We start from the raw sequence: 12,903 nt of genomic DNA, 5'->3' as shown, positions 1-12,903 counted from the left end.
TTGAGTGCAAATGAGCATGAGAGGGAGGGCAAAGGGGACTTCAGGGTGGCTTGGTGCAGGCCTGAAGGTGACCCTTGTCATGAACAGTCTGTGCACCATGGATGACATGTAGATGGCATCAGGAGGCAGACAGGCTCCTGGGTAGAAAGGGGCTGATCCCTGGTGAAGCTCCACCTTCAGACCAGGGAAGGCTTGAAACCTAGAGGCTGGGCTGTCAGTTCCAGGTGGAGTCTGTGGCTGTAGTGAGAACTTACCATGCTTTTTTAGGGCCAGCCCATGACTGCCCATAGAACATTCAGCACATACATCCTCCCTTCTGAGCCCATAAAGACCACAGACTCATACGAGACTCGGGCAGATGTCGGGATGACCTGCCTGCCGATAGTAGCTACCCACTCCGGGTTTCCTCTCTGCTGAGGGCTGCAGACTCGACAGGATGACCTGCCTGGGGAAAGGAGCTCCCTACCTCAGGTCTTCTCTCCATTGAGGACTGCAGACACGATGGGACAACCTGCCTGTGGAAAGGAGCTACCCACTCTGGGTCTCGTGAAAGCCGTTCTGTTGCTCAATAAAGTACCTCTCTGCCTTGCTCACCCTCCATTGTCCACGTACCTCATTCTTCCTGGATGCAGGACAAGAACCTGGGACCCATCAAATGGCAGGGCTGAAAGAGCTGTAATAGAAACAGGGCTGAAACATGCCCTTCATTTACCACGTTTCAGGAAAAGAGAGAAGGAGAGAAGTGTCATGGCCCTTCAGGGAGCCCAGACCTAGGAACTACCCAAGCTAGGACTATGACACCCAATCTGGGTCTCTGTGGTTCCCGGTGTCTCCAAGATCCGGGCACTGCCACGTTCCCCGGTGCCCACAATGGAAGCTGCCTCTGGTATGCCTGGTCTAGCCATAGCCTCACAGGGAGCTGGCACCCATGTTGGCACCTAGAGCTACCCACCCCACTGCAGCTAGCATGCCTGGCTGTACACAGTGGTCAGACCCCAAGCTCGCTTGCTCATGGACCCCTCGCCACTCATTTCTGGGTCACCTTTGGCAGGCATGGGATCCAGGCTAGTAGCAACAGCCAAGCGCAGGCTGCCAGGGCCAGTAGGTGGAATGAGCCCAGTGGGCCTGAGCAACTCGGGGAACAGCACCACTGGCCAGAGATTTCTGGCTGGAAGAGTGACATCTGAAGGATCCTGTGACACTCTTGTTCTTCTGGAATATTACAATATTAAATACATTGAAGGAACACAGAAATTCTACCAGAGGACAATCACAACTGCTAAAGAAGAAACTGAGAAATTTGATTTAGAAGTGTAAGTTCCTTTGCAGAACATCAAGGAATGGTAGGTTACTAGCTGAAAACAGAAATCAAGGAATCAGGGTCTTGTGCTTTCAGGAATACTTTATTTAAGTACATTTATATATGGGCAACATGACACTGAAAATACAATAGCCAAAGATGTATTAGAAAGCCCATGAGATAATCCATATTAAAATCTCTGAAAAATATAATCTCATTCAAAATATAAAATAGATTCTTTTCCAGAATAAAAGAAGTACAAACAAAAAAGAATTCCACAAATAACACTAAACTATATTTTATTAAAAACAAGCACATCAGTATGGTATAAACCTTTTTTTTTTAAGTGTTTCAACTTCTAAATGTATTTTCCCATTGTCACAGATATTGGGCAATCTAATGATGAGTGTTACTGAAGGTCCTTTCATTATTTTTCTTTTAGTGGATTCTAGCTCAGAATTCATTCTCAACTTCAAATTTTAGGCGAGAAAACAAAATAAAAATTGTATAGAAGTTTAAAAAAGAAATGCATGATGATTATTTTGACACAATATGTCAGAGAGGATGTGCAGGTGTATATAAATTTCAAAATAAAGTTAAGAATTTCACTCAGAATTTTGGCCTATCTACTTAGCTGTTCCTTTTTTCTTATTGAAATGACTCCCACCTCCCCCCTTCTTTTTTTCAGATGGAGTCACTCTGTTTCCCAGGCTGCAGTGCAGTGGCATGATCTCAGCTCATTGCAACCTCTGCCTCCTGGGTTCAAGCGATTCTCTTGTCTCAGCCCCCCGAGTAGCTGGGACTACAGGTGCACCACCACGCCCAGCTAATTTTTTGAATTTTCAGTAGAGACAGGGTTTCACCATATTGGCCAGGCTGGTCTCAAACTCCTGACCTCAGGTGATTTGCCTGCCTGTCTGCCTCGGCCTCCCAGAATGCTGGGATTACAGGCGTGAGCCACCATGCCTGGCCAAAACCCACTTTTGAATATAAAATTCCTAGCCATGTAAATAACCTGATATTAGAGAAATTTTTTCCACCTAGTAAAAAAGTCACCAATGAAGAAGATTCAAGTCCCTAAAATAAGTACAAAACTTTATGATTCCATGCCACTATTCTTTATCTAATTTTTGCAGGTACTCATTATTTGATGGGTCATTATAAAGAAACAAAGATGATGGTAAATTAGTAATTGTGGTTGGAAAATAATGCCAAGATTTCTTAAGCATTCTTCCAACTCTATAACAATTTGGGCAATAAATTTCCAAAAATGACAGTATCTGTCTTGCATGAGTATATCTTCTATAATTATAGATTTGAACAAGAAAATGCAAACCTATTAGTTAAAAATACACCATCTCTCCTTGTTGATAATTCTAAGTGAAAGTATTACTATATGTTAGAATGTACCAGCATTTGATTTGATAAACACCTGAAAATAACTAATCATTCTGAGAGGGATAAGGCTAAATAAATTTATCCGGTAATAAATGCAGTAGGCCACAAAATAAAAATAAAAATCATAAATGTAGGAAAGATATGAGATTACATTATTGGTAGAAAATAGCATCATAAACTTATAAAACTCAAAAGAATCCAGAGAAGCATAATAGAATTACAAAGTCAGTCCAAGCAATTGGAATGTGTTAAGATAAAATTAGAAAATCAATGGCATCCTTATCCACCAACAAAAACCAGATTGAAAAATATAATAAAAATACACAAATCCTTGGAAGTATTGAGTGAGGGCTATAGATAGATAGATAGACAGACAGACAGACCAATATATGTATACAACAGGAATAACCTTAATAAAATATGCTACATCTAGATGAGTTTCTCAGAAAATTTAATGAGAGTTATAAAAGATGAAAATATATAGAGTCATGTACTATATTTCAAAGTAGGAAGCCTAAAATGTGTTAAAATATTGTTCTTCTAAAATGAAATTTTAGGTTTCATACACATCTATGGATTATTCAATGGAATATATTTCAGAACTCAACATATTCTAAAGTTCACATAGAAAATATTTTTATGCTGTTCAACTTTTTATACATTATGAACTCTAAAATTGGACTGTGTTATACAATCAATAGAATGTCATAGTTTAGTTGACAGATTTTTTTCTTAGTTTTACATAGACACAGAAATCTAGTTATAAAGCAAACTAGAAAATATTTTCTAGAGGAGAAACAATTAGACTAGAATAGTGGGAATATGATGACCATTTATTAAAAACTATAAACCTGAAAGATTAAAACAAGTGTAAATGTGTGCTAGACAGAGAGAACACAAAAGCAAAACACCTAGAACATATACTAGGATTTTAAGCCTAGTAAATGAAGCATTATAATTTAATTGGAAAATGAAGGGGCATTTCACAGAACATGTTGGAGGAAGGGCTTCTCAGGTTGCAAATAAAACTTAACATCTAAATTATATTGCAGATGAATTAGAGAGTTAAAATATATTTATATCTTTATATAAAGTGGACCAAAAATACAAATAGAAATAGAATTATTATTATTATTATTTAAGACGGAGAGTCTTGCTCTGTCACCCAGGCTGGAGTGCAGTGGTGCAATCTTGGCTCACTGCAACCTCCACCTCCCAGGTTCAAGTGATTCTCCTGCCTCAGCCTCCCAAGTAGCTGGGACTACAGGCACACACCACCACTCCCAGCTAATTTTTTGTATTTTAGTAGAGACAGGGTTTCACCATGTTGCCCAGGCTGGTCTCGAACTCCTGAACTCAGGCAATCCACCTGCCTCAGCCTCCCAAAGTGCTAGGATTACAGGCATGAGCCACCACGCCCCACCTTAGAAATGGTTTTTACTTCAATAATGAAGATAATTTTAACTATTTGGAAATGAAAAGAAACTGCGGAGAAGTATCATACCTTTTTCTGCATGCAGTGTTTATGTTTTTTTATTATGACACTTCCATATGTATGGAAGACTGTATATATTCCCACAGTTTAAATAATAAACACACCCCCCTAGCTTTATAAAAAGGGTGTTGCCAGGAATCAATGACACTTGGATGCCTTTCTAGATCTCGTAATCTCCTAGAGGCAAAGACTCCTTTGTCTAATAAGTATTCCCTTGCACTCCTTAATAGTTCTACATATATAATGGATCTTCATTACTCTCAGATTCCACATTTGCAAATTTGCCTACTTACTAAATTTTATTTGTAATCTCTAAATCAAATGTCAGTTCACTTTTGTGGTCAACTGCAGACACGCGCAGAGAGTGACAAATTTGAGTCGCCTGGCACACATGTTCCCAGGTGATGTTGAACAAGCAAATGTTCTGCATTCTTGTTTTGGCTCTCATGCTGTAAACAGGTGTCCATTTCACAACCTATTTCGTGCCAAGTTTTACATATTTGTGTGGGGCTTTACTATTGGTGATTGTGCTGTTTAAAAGGGCCCCACGTATAATGTTAAAGTGCTGTTTAGTGTTCCTAAGCATATGGGTGTTAGGCAAGTTTCCTTCCCGCATGAGTTATAGTGTTGTTGACTGTGAGTTCAATGTTAAACAATTAAATCAAACACATAAAACAAGGCTATATATTGATTAGTTGACGAAATGCTGTGACCAGAGGTTCACGGAGCCTAACCCTATAGGCCAACTAGGGAGCAGTGTTTCACTAATTGCCAATTCATTATAGGAAAATTCATAGAATATTAAATACTGTGATTAATGGCAATCCACTGTACCTATTTACAAGTCAACATAGTGCTCAGTTGTAAATGTATCATTATTTTTATATTTATCTTTTAATATATGTATTCTGTAATTTGCTTGTTTGCTAAATATTTTTGTGACGTGTCAAGGTTGAAAGATGCAAGTTATTATACATTAATACTATTGCATAAACCTTTGATTTGATACACTACATTTTGTATATTCAATTAACTCTGCTACAGAAGAATGAAACTGGACTCCTACCTATTACCATATACAAAAATTAACTCAAAATGGATTAAAAACTTAAATGTAAGACATCAAGCTATAAAAATCCCAGAAGAAAACCTAAGAAATACCCTTCTCGATATTGCCCTTGGCAAAGAATTGATGGCTGAGTCCTCAAAAACAAGTGCAACACACACAAAAATTGCTAAGTAGGATCTACTTAACACAAAACACAAACTAAACACTAAACACAAACTAAACACTAAACACAAACTAAACACCGACTAAACAGAAAAATTGCTAAGTAGGACCTAATTAAACTAAAGAGTTTCTGCACTGCAAGGCAAACTATCAGTGGAGTAAACAGACAACATACAGAATGGGCAAAAAATATTCAGAAACTATGATTCTGACAAAGACCTGATATCCAGAATCTATAAGCAACGTAAAACAACAAGCAAAAAACAATCCCATTAAAAAGTGGGCAATGGACATGAACAGACACTTCTCACAAGACATTCAAGTGGCCAAGAAACATGAAAAAATGTTCACCACTAAGCATCAGATAAATGCAAACCAAAGCCACCATGAAATTCCATCTCACACCAGTCAGAATGGTTTTGTTAAAAAGTTAAAAATACAGATGTTGGTGAGGCTGCAGAGAAAAGGAATGCTTATACACTGTTGGTGGGAAAGTAAATTAGTTCAGCCACTGTGGAGGGTCTTTTGGAGAATTCTTAAAGAATTATAAGTTAAACTACCATTTAACCCCACATTCCAATTACTGGGTATATACCCAAAGGAAAATATATAGTACTACCAAAAGACACAGGCAGCCAAGCATGGTGGCTCACACCTATAATCACAACACTTTGGAAAGCTAAGACAGGGTGGTTGCTTGAGGCCAGGAGTTTAAGACCAGCCTGGGCAACATGGCAAGACCCCATCTCTATAAAAAATTTTTAAAAATAACTGGGTTTGGTGGCACGAGCTTGTAGTCCCATCTACTTGGGAGACTGAGGCAGGAGAATTTCTTAAGCCTAGGAAGTTGACACTGAAGTGAGCCATGTTTTTACCACCACACTCCAGCCTGGGTGACAGAGAGAAATTCTGTCTCAAAAAAAAAAAAAAAATAGACACACAACCTATGTTCACTAAAGCGCTATTCACAATAGCAAAGACATGGAATCAAACCAGGTACCCGACAATGGTGGATTGAATAAAGACAATGATGTGATACATAGACACTATGGAATACTACACTACCATAAAAAAACTATTTCTTTGGCAATACCGCGGATGTAGCTGTAGGCCATTATCCCAAGCAAACTAACACAGAAACAGAAAACTAAATACTACATATTATCTCTTATACCATTGGGTATACATGGACATAAATATAGGAACAATACACACTGAGGAATCCAAAAGGGGGCAGGGAAGGAGGAGGTCGAGGGTTAAAAGTCTTAAAAAACTACCTATTGGTTACTATATGTACTTCCTTGGTGAGAGGTTCAATTGTACTTCAAACCCCAGCATCATACAATATACCTTTGCAATCCTCAAGGCCTAATATCCCAATATCTGCACATGTAGACCCAGAATCTAAAATAAAAGTTGAAAAAGAAAAAAATAATAATTATTAATGTATTAATTAATGAAATATGGTGCTATGTTTATTAACTTTGGGTTATTTCTAGATGTTTGCAAATACAAAAAATATTGCTCTAAAAACTTTTGCAGCTACAAGAAGTTTCTCCATGCTCTATACCTAGGAGTGGCAATGCAGGGTCTGAGGTTTTTTGTATATTTAAATGTGTGAATTTATCAATATGTGGTGTGTTATCATTATTCAAAAAAAGTCAATAAAATTGCAAGCCAATGCTATTTCCCTTTACCTGTTATTATATTCATGTGGCCTAAATCCTGATTATCCTGTGTGATTCAGAGAATAAAAGCATCAGATCACTTGGAAGCTGGTTAAAAATGAAGAATATCAAGACATACACTATTGAATCACTATCTGTATTTCTACACAATCCTTATTCTGTCATAATTCCTATGTGATTCATATGCACATTACATTTTTGGAAGCACTGATATGAATGATGTGCTAGATATTCTTTTCAAACTTCAGAATCCAAAGTAGAGCATGTGTAACATAGGACACATACTAGAAAATATAAAGCATGGAAATGTTTGATTTACTATTTCAAAAAATCTAAAATATAGTTAATAAATATAAAATGTCATGTTCCATGAGATGTTGTATTAATATAATATCATTTAATAAACACTGTGATGTTATTGCTTATAAGCTACATTATACTTTTAAAATATCATACTATATGTAGTATTTTATATTATTTTTCTTACCAAATATGCAAATATTCTGTTCATCACTGTGTTTATGTAACAATCTGATATATGAACAATATTTACTATTCCATAAAATTAGGAATTAGTCAGGCCCAGGATAAAATCTCATTTACTAGTTGTGAGACAACTAGTTAGTTGAGCAATTTTCTTTTTCTGTATAAATTCCAATTTCATTTTCTAAAAAATGGTAATAATGCCCACTTCATGGAATTGTTGAGAAAAATAAGAAAGATATTATATAAAAAACAACTGTCAAACTAAGAATCAAAACTGTATTTACTTTCCCTTGACTTATACAAAGCAGTCAAGTTACTTTTCCTTCAGGATAAAATTAAGACTAGACTAATGTATTATTTAAACTATGCATTGCAATGAATAATCCCCCAAAGTATTCTGCGTTATATTTTCATAACCAACAAATATATTTAATCAAAACATACAAGAACAACAAAAGAAGAAGAATTAGGGAAAAAAAGATTTTCACTTCTTAAAATGTTGTCCTTATTTTTTTAAACATCAGAATATTTTTGCAATAAAATCAGTTATAATTTCTATGATAGCTAGATGATAGCTAGAGAAGACTGATTACAGGTTTTTTTTTTTTTCCTCTTGAGACAGGGCCTTGCTCTGTCACCCAAGTTGGAGTACAATGGTGTGATCTCTGCTCACTGCAACCGCCACCTATCAGGTTCAAGTAATTCTCCTGCCTCAGCCTCCTGAGTAGCTGGGACTACAGGCACGCACCACCACTCCTGGCTAATTTTTGTATTTTCAGTGGAGACGAGGTTTCACCGCGTTGTTAAGGCTGGTCTCAAACTCCTGACCTTAAGTGATACGCCTACCTTGGCCTAACAAAGTGCTGGGATTACAGGCGTTAGCCACCGCAGCGGGCATGGTTACAGTTTTGATTGTTACACGAACAGGCACTATTTCAGTAAGAAACAAAGAATATAATTTATTGTGATAAAGTCCTGTGTTATATTCAGGTATTTTAGACAAGAGCTTTATAAGGAATTGCAAAATAGTCAAGTATTTTACAAATATTATTTGGACCCAATTCTTGCCTCTTCCTGTTTCTTCTCAGTCTGTCTGGTGGCAGCTTTCAGTAAAATATCTTAACATATTGATTTAGTATTGTCACCTACTTGAAGTAACAGAGCAGAAGAGATGCTGAATATATTGTTAGCATATATGCAAAACTCCATAATAGCGTTCTGTTTTAAGGGAAGGGTAATTTCTTGCACTTGTCTGTACTATCTAGACATATCCACAGTTATAAGAAACATCAAATGAGACTATGCCAATTTCACTTAATAATTTGACCAGCTTGACATCATTTTGGTGAAGGCAGTACAGTTCATCCCTTGATGTGGTTTTATGACTACAACATAAAATGTCTTCCAACTGAAAAAAAACTGAAATGTTGCACGTATATGGCTATGCTTAGCCAGTCAAAGTATCTGACTACTCCCTGACCTAGTGCACTGTCTCAAAGTGTAGTTCTTTATCACCTGTATTGTCGCTGTGCTTGTTAAAAGTGCTCATTCCTAGGCTTCAACCCAGACTTTCTGAAACTGAAATTTTCAAGACTTATCCTTGAAATATATACTTCCAATAATTTTCAAGTACTCACTAATATGACAGTTCTGAACAATACAAGTTGTCAGTGAGATAACTTGGTTCCTCTGTTGAATTATTTCAATGGTTGCATGGAAAATGCCATTAATTTTGTCAATTGATTGAACTTAAAGAAGAGGCAGCAGCTTCTCTGTATGCTTTTAGAGCATACAGAGATTTAAAAATAAATCATGTTCCTATTAGATGTCTTATAATGCTAAGGGTTTTATTCTTGAAACCCAGTGTTTTGATTTGCTTTGTTTCAAAGGGTAGAGGGATTGCAGAAAAAAATTTTAAAAAAGAGAGCATATTAGGGAACTACTGACCCTCTTTGTTGTGTGACCAGCATTAAAAAGTAATGGATTTTGGTTTTGGTTGATTTATTTTTTTATTCCAAGGCAGAGATGTTTAAGGGTTATTTAAAAGCCTCAGAAATGTAGAAAACTTATTCTAAGTCCTTAATTCTACTGCTGCTACCCTTGCTGGAAAAAGTGATATGTATATCAGGAAATAGAAGTGAACTTCCTTATCCCTATTTTGTCCTTCAACAGCCTCCAGAGGCAAAAGTTGTTTTTCTCTAATATTGGATTTTAAAGGTCACTTTTTATTTTATAGCTCCAGGTTGGTTTCTACTCCTAGATATTTTACATGACCCATGGTAAATTAGACTCTAACCTGTGCTGAAGGACAAACTATAACTGTGTCTAATATCCCAGAACTCTATTCCCATTTTGGAATGAATACTTTGAAACTGCCTTAACACAGTCCTGTATTAATTCTTCAGATTGATGATTAGACAGTATATTATGGTATCAAACAGTTAGACTTTGGGATAAAACAAACAAAGGTTATAATTTCAAAATAGTTATTAGCTGTTTAACATTAGTAAATTTGCTTAATTTATGGATACCTGCTGTATTTTCTGTAAAACTGAGGTAAGATTGTTCCATATTATGGAGTGGTTCCAAGAATTAAGTGAGAAAATACATCAATGAATTTAGCAAAATGATTGATATATAAGAAGAACCAACAAATATTTATTACTAAATCAGACCATATTTTATTATCCATTAAAATAATTAAACATGTAAAAGCGTCTTTTGAGAAAAAGTCAATAGTAGCATTGTTTCACCTAAAAATCATGTAAACAGTAAAGTTCAGAACACAGCATTCTTTTAAATGAGAAATACAGTAGAGAGAAAAGAAACATTATCTAACTTCACCTTTTAGAAAGTAATTGAAGTCAAGTTTCATGGTAACAAGCATTTACCTACTATTCAGGTGCACATTTAAATATGTAAAACCTAACACCTTGTGGTTAGGCAGATGTTATTTCCCGTGTTGTTTAAGGTGGCATGGACCACTTTGTATATGTGAACAGTGGGAACACTTACTTGTAATTCCTAATAAATTATTCATATTTAACTTAATGGTGAGTGCATGCATGCTACTCAGTAAATGCCTTTTTGAATGAATTAATGATCAAATGATAAAGCCATTAATTATTGCATAGACATGTCACCTTTGAAACACTAGCTTTACTCAAAGATTGATCATATGTCTATTTTTTTTAACCAAGTAACTTTAAAAAGAACCCAGGAAATATTTATTTTAATTAGAATTGTAAGTGAAAAATATAACCAACGAAATTTTCTAGCATGAAATATTGAAAATAACACAAACCTGTAACAACAAAAAGTATTCAGTGTATTTTCTTATTAAAAGCACTATAGGCCAGGCAGTGTGGCTCACACCTGTAATGCCAGCACTTTGGGAGGCTGAGGCAGGTGGATCATGAGGTCAGGAGATCAAGACCATCCTGGCTAACACGGTGAAACCCCGTCTCTGCTAAAAAAAAAATACAAAAAAATAATTAGCTGGGCGTGGTGGCAGGCGCCTGTAGACCCAGCTACTTGGGAGGCTGAGGCAGGAGACTGGCATGAACCCGGGAGGCAGAGCTGGCAGTGAGCCGAGATTGTGCCACTGCACTCCAGCCAGGGTAACAGAGTGAGACTCTGTCTAAAATAAAATAAAATAAATAAAATAATAAAAGCACTATAAGCCATATATTGATTCCTTAAAAGATAAATGGCAATATCCTTGTACCAACTGATGCATCCAATTAGCTAGCAAATAAACAAGTTCCTTACATAGAGCTTCTATATCATAAGAGATGAATAGGAAAAGTGTGAAAATGAACTTAAAAGAAAAAGGTTTACTCAGATTATCCCAACTCCCAGTCCAAAAAGAATATTGCCCAAAGAGACATTTCTCCAATCATCACTTTAGTATTTGAAAAGTTGAGATTTTAGTGCACTTATAATTAAGCTACTTTTTTTTAATCCAACAGTCTTTGGACAGCAGCATATCATTTTGTCAGAAATTGGGATTTGATTTCTCATCAGCATGCCCACATACACACACACACCTGCACACCCACAAAGGAATCTGAAGTTTGTAAAAAGGTTAACATCAGTGTAAAGAGCAAGTGCACTTAAATAATTCAGAACTTATATAAAAACATCTACACATTAGTAACACTTTATTTAAAAAGAAAGCAATCAACTTCCTTTGCAAGAAAGTGGAAATAGATTTCTCAAACATCAATGCTAAGTACAACCAAAAACCCTGCACATTATATACAAAACCAACATAGTAAGGCTCTGAAAGTTGGGAAGAAGGCTGACAGCAAAGGTCCATAGGACCTAAGAAACAACACAGTGGGGAGTTTCCTGGATTTTTATTTTGCCATATATAGCCCAGACACAGACCTTAAGAATTCCCAAAACATCAAAACAAAACAACCCACAAAAGCCCTAAAGGACTAGGGAAGGGGCAATCTAGCAAGACAGGAACATTTTAGATATTTTCTATACACCTGCTCAATGCCACAGAGAAAAATGTGACCCCACCGTTCCAATGCCTGCAAAGGCCAAGTGAGGACCTTGAACTTGGACTCTCACCAGGTTATATGTTGCCTACTTTCTTGCTAGGGTGGGGTAGGAGAGGGCCTAATTAGGAGGCTTGAATTTTCAGCTTTACTGGGCAGTAACAAGGCTATGCAGTGAAGATCATGTGGGGAACCTGGATTTCTACCCTCATCCAGTAGTAAGAAGGTGCCCCTCTACTTTCATGCTGGGTGGGTTTCAGAGGAGACGTAGTAAAGTCAGAGCTTTCTACTATCAAGCAGTAACAAGGACAATACCCATGGTCTCAACAAGACCATATGAAGAGAAATAACAAGGTATTCCTACCCATCACAGTCGAGATATTATCCATGGAGGTCTAGTGGGAAGCCAGAGCTCCCACTCTGGCACTGAATAATGAAGAACCCTTACCCCTACTGATGTCAACAGAGGCTGAGTGGGAAACCTGGACTTTTATTCCACACCTAGCAATAATAAAGTGGCACTCTCTCACTTCCTTTGCTACAACAGTGTCAGAGAAAAACAAATAATACCAAGTATTTTGGATATGTTGCAGAGTTTTATAACATAATATCCAGAATAAAAAATTATGTATCATACTAGAAACGAAGAAAATTGCGAGTTGAATAAAAAAGACACCAAAATGTAGATAAGAAAGAGATGTTAGAATTATCTGACAAAGATTTTAAAGCAGTATCGTAGTCAGTTCAGTTTGCTATAGTGGCTTCTAACCAACAAACATTTGCTTCTAATAATT

Source organism: Pan paniscus, chromosome 11, assembly GCF_029289425.2.
Source record: "Pan paniscus chromosome 11, NHGRI_mPanPan1-v2.0_pri, whole genome shotgun sequence".
Lineage (NCBI taxonomy): Eukaryota > Metazoa > Chordata > Mammalia > Primates > Hominidae > Pan > Pan paniscus.
The sequence above is the reverse complement of the archived record's forward strand: the minus strand, read 5'-3'. Positions refer to the sequence as shown.